The 12,442-nt window shown below is 39.3% G+C and overlaps 1 long non-coding RNA gene across 1 annotated transcript; it reads right to left on the reverse strand.

Moving 5' to 3' along the window:
* Window positions 1-501: 501 nt before the first annotated feature.
* Window positions 502-7,331, reverse strand: LOC132377259 (uncharacterized). The gene is made up of 3 exons (XR_009506592.1): window positions 7,292-7,331; window positions 2,248-2,448; window positions 502-633 (listed from the first exon to the last, which is right to left on the reverse strand). It is a non-coding gene; the product is annotated as an uncharacterized LOC132377259 (long non-coding RNA).
* Between the last annotated feature and the right edge of the window lie 5,111 nt (window positions 7,332-12,442).

Consider the following 12,442-nt stretch of genomic DNA (forward strand, 5'->3'; position numbering starts at 1 on the left):
AACCACACTCACAGGAAGTGAAGCATGTTGAACACCTTCCATTTTCTGAATTTGATATAGAATAATCATATGGATAAGCCTAGTGCCTTTTTGGTGTGAGCAGTCATTATTTCTGGAGAAAAGCTCAATGTGGTATTTAACTGAAAGTTTTGGATACCTGATCCACTTACCTTAGACACTTTCAGGCAACGATACAAAAGTTCACCAGGCTGTTCTGGATTAAGGATAGACATCTTCAGGAGCCACAGATATAATAAGGGTAAGCATAGGATTGCAGCCTGAGATTAAAGGAAAAGTCATGGACTGAAAAAACAAACCAAAAAATAGTGGGAACTCACTGGAAGTTGACTAAAGTACCTGGAAAGTTCATTTGCTTTCCTCCTTGCTTTCATATGCTACCTGACTTACCTTTCTAATAATATTTTGTGAACAATTATTGAGAATTTATTATGGTCCAGTCACTGTGTTAGGTATTTATTAAGCACTTACTACAACCTCGGCACTAGTGATAAAGATGAACGAAACAATAGAACAAAGACACAGGTGTCGGAATTCCCTGGCGGTCCAGTGGTTAGGACTCGGTGCTTTCACTGCTGGAGCCCAGGTTCAGTCTCTGGTCAGGGAGCTAAGATCCTGCAAGCCACAGAGCATGGCCAAAAAAAAAAAAAAAAACAGATATCATTGCTGCTCCTTGGGGATTACAATTAAGTGAGCTAAAAGACATTGTTATCATCAAAAAAATATGTGATTACAAATGTGATAAGTGTATGAAGGAAAAACTTATAGTGCTATGAAAAAGTGACTAGAGCGTGAAATCAGGCTTTTCAACAAACATGGAAGTCAAGCTGGCATCTAAATCCTGAAGAGGAAATACCAGTTGAAGAGGAAAGTATTCAGGAGTATTTTGGAAAAGAGAATCTTCTGGGCTGTATAAAGGCCCTGGGGCATTTGGCTTTTTCCCACCAGTGTAGCTGGAGCTGAATAGGCCGTGGGAAGAATGGCACAGATGAAGTTCAAGAGGAAGGCAGGGGCCAGCTTATGTCAGAGCTGGTAGGTGTGGGCCACAATAAGAATTTGGGGCTATATATTAAGTGCAAAGGAAAGCCATTTAACAGTGGAGTGACAGGATCTGATTTACCTTTAAAGAGACCACTCTGACTGCTATGTAAAGAGTAAATTTAAAGGTAACAAGCAGGGGGTATTCCCTGGTGGTCCAGTGGTTAGGACTCCACACTTGCACTTTCTCTGCCAAGGGCCTGGGGTTCAATCCCTGGTCCAGGAACTAAGATCCCACAAGCCAGGCTCAACCAGGAAGCAGCACTCACCTTGGGTAAGGCAAAAGGGTAAAGCACTCACCTTGGATGCGAAATTTAAAGAGCTGCCAAAACACTCAGTGATCCAGATTAGTCATACTTTAAAAGCAATATTTTAAAAAATAAAATCTACCAACTATGGCCTACAGTCCAGCTCCCTGTTTTTGTAAATAAATTTCTCTTGGAACCAGGGCTGAGATCAGCTTAAGAAAATACAACAGGATTGTGCAAGTGCAGATCCTGTCTTTACTAAAAATTTTGATGATTTTCCACCATTTTTTTTGCATTTATTTTGATTTTTAAAAATACTTCATTAAAATATGATTTATCACTGAGGTTTTTGACACCTCCATAAGTTTTGCACCTCAGGCGAGTGCCTCACTTGCCTCACCCTACAAGAGTAGAAATAGGAAGACCAATGAGGAGGAGATCATTCACCTATTCATTCAGATTTCACATAAAAAGTCCAAATTGATGGTTTTGCTTAAAAGAATCAGATCTGTCTACCCTGAACCTGCTCTCCCATATGGCAATGGTTCCAACTCAGTAGGTCTATTGTGGGACAAGGAAGTTCCCCTAGAGGCCTGAGGGGCTCCTTGATTGAGAATTACTACTCAGAGGGACAGAGTGAGGGACACCTGGGAAAGCCAGAACTAGCACAAGATCCTCTGACCCAATCTGTCCTCTCATTACACTGTTTCCTTTGAGCATTAATATCAAATTAATAAAATTGTACCTTTCAAGATAAACAACAAGGATTTACTGCATAGCACAAGGAATTATATTCAGTATCTTGTAGTAACCTACAATGGAAAAGAATTGGAAAAAAAAAAAAAAAAATATATATATATATATATATATATATCTGAACCCCATGATGTGACATACTACTGGGAAGGACATCACTTTGAAGTTTCTTGCTAAAAATGCATACCTTCAATCTAATCATGAGAAAAATATCAGGCAGATCCAAACTAAGGGACGTTCTACAAAAGAACTGTACTCTTCACAATTTTAGTACTCTCCAAAAGTTTCAAGGTCATGAGGACAAGGAAAGACTGAGGAACTGTCACAGGCTGGAGGAGATTTAAGGAGACACGAGGACAAGATGCAATGTGGGATCCTGGATTGGGTCCTGGAACAGAAAATAGATACTGATGGAAAAGCTGATGGAATCCAAATAAAGTCTGTCATTTAGTTAATAGTATTGTACTGATGTTAATTTCCTGGTTTTGATAAATGTACTATGGTTATGCAAGATGTTAACATTAGGGAAAACTGGGTGATAGGTACTCAGGAACTCTCTGTATTATTTTTGCAACTTTAGCGTGTCTAAATTACTTCAAAATAAAAAGTTAACACACACACACACACACACACCCCTTAAAGGCTGCTTTAGATTGATTGAGGCCCTCTGGAATGGACTGAGAGGCAAAGAGAGAGCCAAACTGCTTTGCTCAAGAAATTCACAGGACTTTGGGGAGTGACACTAGAGGACAGGGGAGAATGTCAAAAAGGAGACAAGTCCCCAACTACAAGGCTCTTTGTGGAGAGGCAGTCATGAGGAGGGAGTGGCTGAGGGACTTTTAAGAACAGCATCCAAGCTGAGGCTCTTTGTTGGGCCATAATGGGCTACCACGTCCCCCTTGAGTAAAAGTGTGCTCCGTGAAGGCTTGTGGTTGTACTTTGGGAACTGAATGAGTCGGGAGGATGCACAGCTGTAACACAGGACAACAAAGGGACAACACTGTGTGGGAGGTAAAATGGCAGAGAAAAAAAAGTCAGCAGAAGCAAGAACCCAAAGACAGAGTCAAATAGGAAATATGTGGGTACCATAAGAATTTCCAGAGGTTTTGAAGGAATACTGGGTTTCCCAGGATATTGTGCTTCTGGACTATTTTACTTAAAGCTTATTTTATTTTACACTTTGTCTTTAAAAATTCATTCCCTCTCCCTCTCCCTCTTCCTTAACCATCCCACCTTCCCCACCTCCTTCTGTCTTCTGTTTGCCTGGCTTTTCCTCCTCTTCCACTAACAGTTAACCACCATTGTTAGTTTTGTAAGTACCATTCTAGAAATTTTAAATATTTATTTATTATTGAATATGAGTATATGTTGTCTTTCTTTTTACTCTTATACAATTAGAAGCATACTATACATAATTATCTGCACCTTGCTTCTTTTCTTCAGGATATTTCTAGAAAATCTTTCCATATCAGTTCATAAACAGCTTCCTCATTCTTCTATACAACTAACAGTAAGCCATTGATTCTATGCATCATAATGTTTTTTTTTTTTTTTTTTTTTTTTTTTTTATTTTTTTTATTTATTTATTTATGGCTGTGTTGGGTCTTCGTTTCTGTGCGAGGGCTTTCTCTAGTTGTGGCAGGCGGGGGCCACTCTTCATCGCCGTGCGCAGGCCTCTCACTGTCGCGGCCTCTCTTGTTGCGGAGCACAGGCTCCAGACACGCAGGCTCAGTAGTTGTGGCTCACGGGCCCAGTTGCTCTGCGGCATGTGGGATCTTCCCAGACCAGGGCTCGAACCCGTGTCCCCTGCATTGGCAGGCAGATTCTCAACCACTGCGCCACCAGGGAAGCCCCATCATAATGTTTTTAACCAGACCCTCTTGCTAGATATTATGGTGATTCTAGTGAAATTGCTAGGTGAAATGTACATGTATTATTTATCTCGATAGATACTGCTAAACTGTCCCACAAAAGGGAATTTTACTTAACTAATTTTACTTAATTTTAAAGGACCAGTTGATCATAGTAAATTGGAGTCTTAAGGGACAAAGATGCAAGTAAAACCTGGTTTTCACAAGGTCCTAATGAAAGTCCTAGAGGATCTACCATAGGGTGACCCAAACCTAAGCACATTAGGGCTACCCTCCTCTGCAGAACTGTCTCAGTGCTTCCGGGTCTTCCTCATCATTTCTAGTCCATGTTCTTCATTAAATAATGAAAATACCAGCAATTCCACATCTAGGAATGTCTTATGGATATGCCTGCAGACTCGTGAAGTGGCATGTGTACAAGATTACTTCTCAAAGCATTATTTGTAATAGCAAAAGAAGCAAGCAATCAATGCATCCATCAGTAGGGGACTGGTTAAATAAATAATGGTTAAAAATCATACAATGGAACACTAGGTATCTGTAAATAAGAATGGAGAGGCTCTTTTTGTGGTGATATAGCATAATCTCCAAGATCTATTGGGAAGTGAAAAAAATACAGTGCAGACCAAGGCGTATAAAGGCCACCACTGTGGGAGGGACGAATACGATACACATATATGCTTGTATTTGCATTAAATATCTCTGGAAGCATACATACGATTGTTTACTTCTAAGGAGAATAACTGAGTAGCTGAGGGACAGCCTTGTGAACCTTTCAAATGTTGAACCATATGGATGCAATACCTATTCACAAAATAAAATTAAACTGTCAAATAATCTTTTTAAATTTATTTTATTAAATAAATAAATATTAAATAAAATTTTATTTATTTATTTATTTATTTATTTTTGGCTGCATTGGGTCTTTGTTGCTGTGTGCGGGCTTTCTCTAGTTGCGGCAAGCGGGGCCTACTCTTTGTTGCAGTGCGCAGGCTTCTCATTGCGGTGGCTTCTCTTGTTGCGGAGCATGGGCTCTAGGTGCACGGGCTTCAGGAGTTGTGGCATGCGGGCTCAGTAGTTGTGGCTCGCGGGCTCTAGAGCACAGGCTCAGTACTTGTGGCACACGGGCTTAGTTGCTCTGCGACATGTGGGATCTTCCCGGACCACGGCTCGAACCTGTGTCCCCTGCATTGGCAGGCGGATTCTTAACTACTGTGCCACTAGGGAAGTCCCACAAATAATTTTTTGGAAAGGAGAAAAGATTGACCAATAAGGCCATAGTGATTGTAAACACCATAGAGAAATGTTTGAGCTTACATTCAGCACCCCTGCACAGCACCTGGCCTCTAGCTGACACCCTGAGTGGTCCTTCCTGTTTCTGCTCAGTGTACTTCCTTGCACCTTAAAGTTGATGTGTCATTTTAGTGGATAATGTGGATTGGTTCACTCAGCCTGCATTGTACCCTCACTCCAGCCTGCATTGTACCTCCCCGGACTGGAGAGGCTAGAACACTAAAATCTACGGTCTGGCTCCTTTGCAGGTACAGCTCTGGATGTGAATTAGCTTCCACCAATTCAACACATTCGAGTGAGATTTGGAAGGCAAAAGTGAGGTAGACGCTATTTTCCTGTTCCTCCTGTGTATTTTCTTGCTTCAGGTGAGGTCACGGGAAAGTGGGGTTTTCTTTTTTTTACAGTAGCACCTTCGGTGTTCCTTCTATAGCTTCCTGGGGTTTAGGGTGCAGTTACTGTGGCAATAGGAGTCATGTTGGATTCCTGAACCCTGGAATGTATACGTGATGTTGGGGTCTTGTATTCGATAATTCAAAGTAGTGGCCTCAGAAGGCAGTTCCCTGGTGAGTCAGTTTGGTATTGTTTTAGGACTCATTACTGAAGTCCCAGCCTAGAACCTGCTCCTTCAGCCCTTTCAAAGATTTTCTAAGCACATAAATCTGCATAATAAATCCCTTCATGCTTAAAATGCTTCCAATGGTTTCTGTTTCCTGCGCTGAACCCTAGCTGGTACAATCAATAAGATTTCAGAGAATAATAATATACTGAAATGTTCTGCCCAGACCTTCACGTTCCAATCCAGGTTTTCTAATTACCCCCACTCCAGGGTCCTTCACTGTGATTCCAACCTTGACCCCATGCTGATAAGATATACAGAGCTCAAAATCAGTAGCCATCTGACCTTGCTACTTATCCTGATCCGACATTTGTTCCAAGTTTCTCACCATTTGGCATAATCTCCCCTCTGGAGCTGAGATTCTACACTTGTGACTCAGTTTCTGATTTTTGCCTAACACCCTGGAAGCTGAGTTCCTAAATAGATGGTTAGAACACTGTCTGGATCCCTGATCCCTGCAAGCACTTCAGGCTGGAGACCAACTCGAAGAGACAGGATTCAACCAGCATGGCTGTACAGGTGGTTAAAATACTGAAACAACCACTCTCCTGGATACCCCAGTGCTTCCTCACACTTCCCCTCCCACCTGGGGGCCACATGGACCCTCCCTACAATGCATCCACTAAAGATTAATGCTCTATCCAGCAGAGTCCTCAAGGCACGGGTTCCAGAGCCATGGTCAGGCTCAATTCTGATTAGTCCTTGACTGTTCCCTATTGGTGGTCAAATACTTGAGGAGCATTTCTGTATGCAGGTCTGTAGTGTCTTTGCTGATTGGGTGACCTCTTTACCTCTATTATTTATTTGCAGCTAGGAAACTTGCCTCCTATTTATTCCATGAATCTTTACTGTTCCATCTCTTGGTTTTAGATTCTAGTTTCCACTGATGTCCAAGACTTTTATATTATCCATTATATCTTCTGACAGATCTCTTAACTAGCTCATGTCTTACTGTAGAAAAGACTCCTGGGATTATGGATCCCTTTTAAAAGCCTCAATCTTTACCTGCCTTTAGTCCCATCTTCCTGAATCCATCCTGTTCTAAACTATATTTACAAGAAAAAATTAACATTCTAAGAAACAGTATTTTAAAAACACTTTAAACATTAAAATATGCTTAAATTCTTTAGGCTAAACAAAATTTTATCTCATGACCATTATTAAAAAATAAAATCTGTGGTTATTATTTAGGTCTTCTCTTTATATAGTGACAATAATTGTGTCCACACACTTAAATTGAGTTAATCTATGTTATTGGAAAATACTGTTAAAATCAAGACAGTCTGACAAAATTAGTCAAACTCACACTCGATTTGGCAAATTTTATGTTGCAAAATACATATTAGGTTTTTCCATATTATTTAGATTATTTCACCAAACAGAGAACCAATGATTGCACCATACAGAGAACCAATGATTGCTCCAAGTTATAGAATTCATAATACACCTACCTTTTAAAGAAGGATATTTGTGCTTCTCTTGTAAGGAATCTAAGAAAGAAGTTGGAAGGTAAGTTCAAAAGAAAGAACATTTAAAGTAGAAGAAATTCAAATGGGTGCATATCACTTATTTTTTTAAGAAAAGAGAACCAAGAAAATGTCCTAAATTAGAAAACAAGAAATCCTTGTGAAAATCTATTGACGTATGCCAGCAAAACAAGGGCAAAAATCAAGAACAATGAAGACATGGGATACAAGAAGACAGCAACCAATCAAAAGTCCAGTGAAGAACAATGCCAAGATGTGGCAGAGCTGGAAACAACCTGTCTCCATAGGACGTAAGTCAGTGGGCCCCAAGGAGCATGTATTCAAGAATGAGAACAGAATGCCTTTCATGCTGTAGATGGATAAAGGAGGTACATAGTTCCTCTTTCAGTAGGGAAAAAGAAAGGCAATTAAAATTTGTAGGAAAAACAAAAATTCACAAGAAAGCCACAGTGCAGATATGAAGCAAACTAAAATGTGGCTTGATTTGAACAGTTGATGGTATTTAAGGAAAGGGACATTCTCTTAGGTGGCAGAGGGGTCAAAAAGTGGACTCATGAAGGAGGAAATGTCCTGGCATAGCACCTGCCGCTGCACTGAGTAATATTTACATAGTGATAGTAAAGCAAATGTTGCTTACTGCCGTTCAAAGTTTAGAATCAGTTATAGACAAAACACTGCATATTTATTTATAGCTACAGAACAGAGTGTAGTTGTCATTAACCCTGATGTCATAAAATTAAAAGACAGAAAGCAAAAGTGAAGCTGACAGAGGTTGGGTGAAAGAACAGGAGGAGAAAAGGAAAGGAGGGTGTGATAATGGCTTCATCTTACAGGGGAGACAAAGCTATTATAAAAAAAAAAGCTGATGAGGGACTTCCCTGGTGGTCCAGTGGCTAAGACTCCATGCTCCCAATGCATGGGGCCCAGGTTCGATCCCTGGCCGGGGAACTAGATCCCACATGCCGCAACTAAGAAGTTCGCATGCCGCAACTAAAGATCCAGCGTGCCACAACTAAGAGATCCTGCCTGCCGCAACTAAGACCTGACACAGCTAAATAAATAAATAAATAAATAAATAAATATATATATATATATATATATATATATATATATATATATATTTTTTTTTTTTTTTTTTTTTTTTTTAAAGCTGATGGGGACTTCCCTGGTGGTGCTGTGGTTAAGAATCCACCTGCCAATGCAGGGAACACGGGTTCGAGCCCTGGTCTGGGAAGATCCCACATGCTGCAGAGCAACTAAGCCCGTGTGCCACAGCTACCAAGCCCGGGCTCTAGAGCCCATAAGCCACAACTACTGAGCCCACACGCTGCAACTACTGAAGCCTGCACGCTCTAGGGCCCACATGCTGCAACTACTGATCCCACGTGCTGCAGTTACTGAAGCCTGCGTGCCTACAGCCTGTGCTCTGCAACAAAAGAAGCCACCGCAATGAGAAGCCCGCGCACCGCAACGAAGAGTAGCCCCCACTCACCACAACTAGCGAAAGCCTGCGCAGCAACGAAGACCTAACACAGACAAAAAAAAAAAAAAAAAAAAAGCTGATGAACAGGAAATAGGAGTTTATCTTAAGTTATAAAGACTTCCAATAGAATAAAGTTATATTAGAGATAATATAACTACTAAAAATGGAGAGAAGGGAGAGTAGCTTAAGTAAAGTCCCTACCTTTCAAAGGTAGGAATAAATGTCTACAATTGATACATCAAGAAGTATTAACATAGGAATATTATTCAGAGTTATAAAGATGACTACCTGGAAAACAAAACGAGTTGCCCCAGAGAAGCAGAACTGGGATGAATGGAGAAGGAATGGCAGGGGGGCTGTGGCATTTCAAGTCCCCTGGACTGGCTAATTTTTCTTTACTAAATAGCGTTAGAGATTTGCACAGCGTGTGAACCCTTGCAGGGCTGAATTCTTATCCATGTTTTTAATATCATTTGAACTTTTTTTGTTTTTAATGAGATTTCCTAATCAATATCTTCATTACATTTAAAATTCTTTCATAATACTAGAAGCTACACAAATTGGTTCTCTTTCAATCTCTAACGAATATTGGCTTTTCTACAATTTCCTATAACCTAGTTTATGTATAATCGTGTATAGAAATCTCTCCTTTGCTATTTTATGAGACAAGGGTGGGATATTTATGAAGCAGGTGTAATGAAGTTCTGATCTAGTTTTAGTGCCTACAAAAATGAAGGGAAAATCATAAAAATACTCATAGAATAGATTGAGTAAACAAATATATATCAAGTACATATTACCTACCAGGCACAAGGCTAGCTCATAATATCCTATATCAAGACAGGACTGGAAGCATTATTCCATCCCTAGTAGCACTTTATCTGAAATTTTAGAAAATGTGTTCATTTAGTGCAGGATTTCTCAACCTTGGCACAATTGACACGTTGGACCACGTAATTCTTTGTTGTTGAAGGTCTGTCCTGTGCCTTATAGGATATTTAGCGGCATCCCTGGTTTCTACCACTAGATGCCAGTAATATGCCCTCCCCTCTCCCCTGCTCCCAGCAGTGACAACCAAAACTGTCCCCAGACTTTGTACCTGGTTGAGAATCATTGGGTGTGATCATATTTTCAAAGATCTAAAATTTATTTAATTTTAGAGATACTATTACTGTGCCAACATTGCTTATTTCTTTTGTGATGAATTTGTCTTGCATACCGATGAACGTTCGATTTGAGAAATATAAGCCACAGTGGCCTCCGATTCTTAGATGCGATAAATGGAATCTTTTAGCACTGCAGTTGAGCGGCATTTTCAACTAACTTACGAATAGCAGAACAAATATGATTCGCTATTTTTAGCTTAGGGAGTCTATCTTAAACCATACATGGCTGGTAAAAATGTGAAATCTAAGCTTTTAGGATTTCTCTTGAGTTAACCAGATGGCATGCTTATGATCTGCCTACAAAATCTTTCCATTCTTTTCAAATAAAAAGCTATTTTTCACTTTCCACTTTAAGATCATATGCTTTTAGATTCTTTCCAAGTGAGAAAAAAAAGTCCAGGCTACATTAGACACTAAAGTAAACCATCACAAGTCCTGAGATTCCTGGGACTTCTTAATTTAGGAAAATGTCACCTACCTTCATGTTCTTTACCCTTACCTTCTTATATCTTCATGTAACCTAAGCTTCTAATCTATCCTTACAGTAACAGCAAACACATGTACATTCCTTATTTGCCAGGCCTCATTCTAAGCTCCTTCACATTTAAATTGTTTTCCACTTTATTGAGGTATAACTGATATACAAAAAACTGCACATATTTAAAGTATACAATTTGATAAGTTTGCACATATGCATACAACTGTGAAACCATCAGCACAATCAAGGCAATAAACATATCTATCAAAATAAAATGTTTTATTTTGACTTAATTTCAGACAGAAAAATTACAAGAACAGTACAAAGAGCTCCTGAACATATTTCACTCAGATTCACCAGTTGTTAGCCCTTTACTACATTTGCTTCTCCCTCCCCCCGCCGCCCCGTGTGTGTGTCTATAGTATGTAACTTTTTTCTGAACCATTTAAGTAAGTTACATTATGCCATTTTTACCTCTAAATACCTCTGTGTAGTGTTTTTCCTAAAATCAAAGAAATTGACATAATTATGATACTATCATCTAATCTACATTCAGATTTCACCATTTGTCCTAAAAATGTCCTTTAAATCAGAGAAAAATCCAAGATGAATTTGCGCATTCAATTGTCATGGCTCTTTATCATCCTTTAGTCTGGCACAGTTTCTCAGTCTTTCTTTGCAGTAAATGACATTGACATTTTTGACGAGTACAGGCCACTCATGTTGTAGACTGTTCCTCAGTTTGGATTTGTGTGATAGTTCATGATTAGATTCAGGCTATGCCATGTGGCAGGAACACCACAGAAGTGATGGTGAGTTCTTTTCAGTGCTTCAAAAGACATATGATATTGGTTTTTCCAAATATTAGTGATACTGTCTTTGACATTGGTTAAGGTGTTATCAGCCAGGTTTCTCCGTCAAATTATTAGTTTACCCTTTGTAGTTAATAGGTATCTTGTAGAGAGATACTTTGAGACTATGTAAATATTCTGTTATCCTCAAACTTTCACCCACTAGTTTTAGCACCCGTAATTTTACTATTATGGTTGCCAAATAATGATTTCTAATTTTTCATTTCTTCTACATGGCTTTCCTTTTTACTTTAAAAATGAACTTTTTTTCCCTATCTGTCTACCTATGTATCTACCTGTCTGTCTGTCTAGTTCCATCATTGTGGTCCTGCTCTTTACTCAATAGGTTATATTCCTTTGCTTTCATTTTTTATCTTGATGTTCAAATTGTTACAGATTTGCTCAATAGAGCTCCTTCGAACAGGCTTCTGTAATTGACATAGCTCAAAAAGATGTTCCAGGTTCATCTTGTATTTTCTCTGTCCCAGTCCTGGAATCAAGCGTTTCTTCAAGGAGTCTTGGTTCTTTTTAATGGAGAATGGGATTTCAAAGCCAGCATCTGGATGCTGTGTGCTTGCTGCTACTAGGCTCAATGAACAGACAAATGGGAAATAGATGTATTTATAGGCATTTATACCTACATATTTGTGTGTATATACATACATGCATACATATACATATAAAGGAATACCTCATCTTACTGCGCTTCACAGATACTGCATTTTTTACAAATTCAAAGTCTGTGGCAACCCTGCATCAAGCAAGTCTATCACCGCAGCATTTTTCCAACAGCATCTGTTCATGTCTCTGTGTCACATTTTGGTAATTCTTGCAATATTTCAAACTTTTTCATTATTATTATATTTGTTATGGTGATCTTTGATGTTACTATTGCAAAAAGACTACGATTCGCTGAAGACTCAAATGATGGTTAGCATTTTTTAGCAATAAATTTTTTTTTTGTTTGGCCGTGTTGTGTGGCATGCGGGATCCCCGACCAGGGATTGAACCCATGCCCGCTGCAGTGGAAGCGTGGAGTCTTAACCACTGGACCACCAGGGAAGTCCCAGCAATAAACTATGTATATTGTTTTTTAGACATAATGCTATTGCACACTTAATACACTACAGTATAGTG

The sequence above is a fragment of the Balaenoptera ricei genome, chromosome 13, assembly GCF_028023285.1.
Source record: "Balaenoptera ricei isolate mBalRic1 chromosome 13, mBalRic1.hap2, whole genome shotgun sequence".
Taxonomy (NCBI): Eukaryota; Metazoa; Chordata; class Mammalia; order Artiodactyla; family Balaenopteridae; genus Balaenoptera; species Balaenoptera ricei.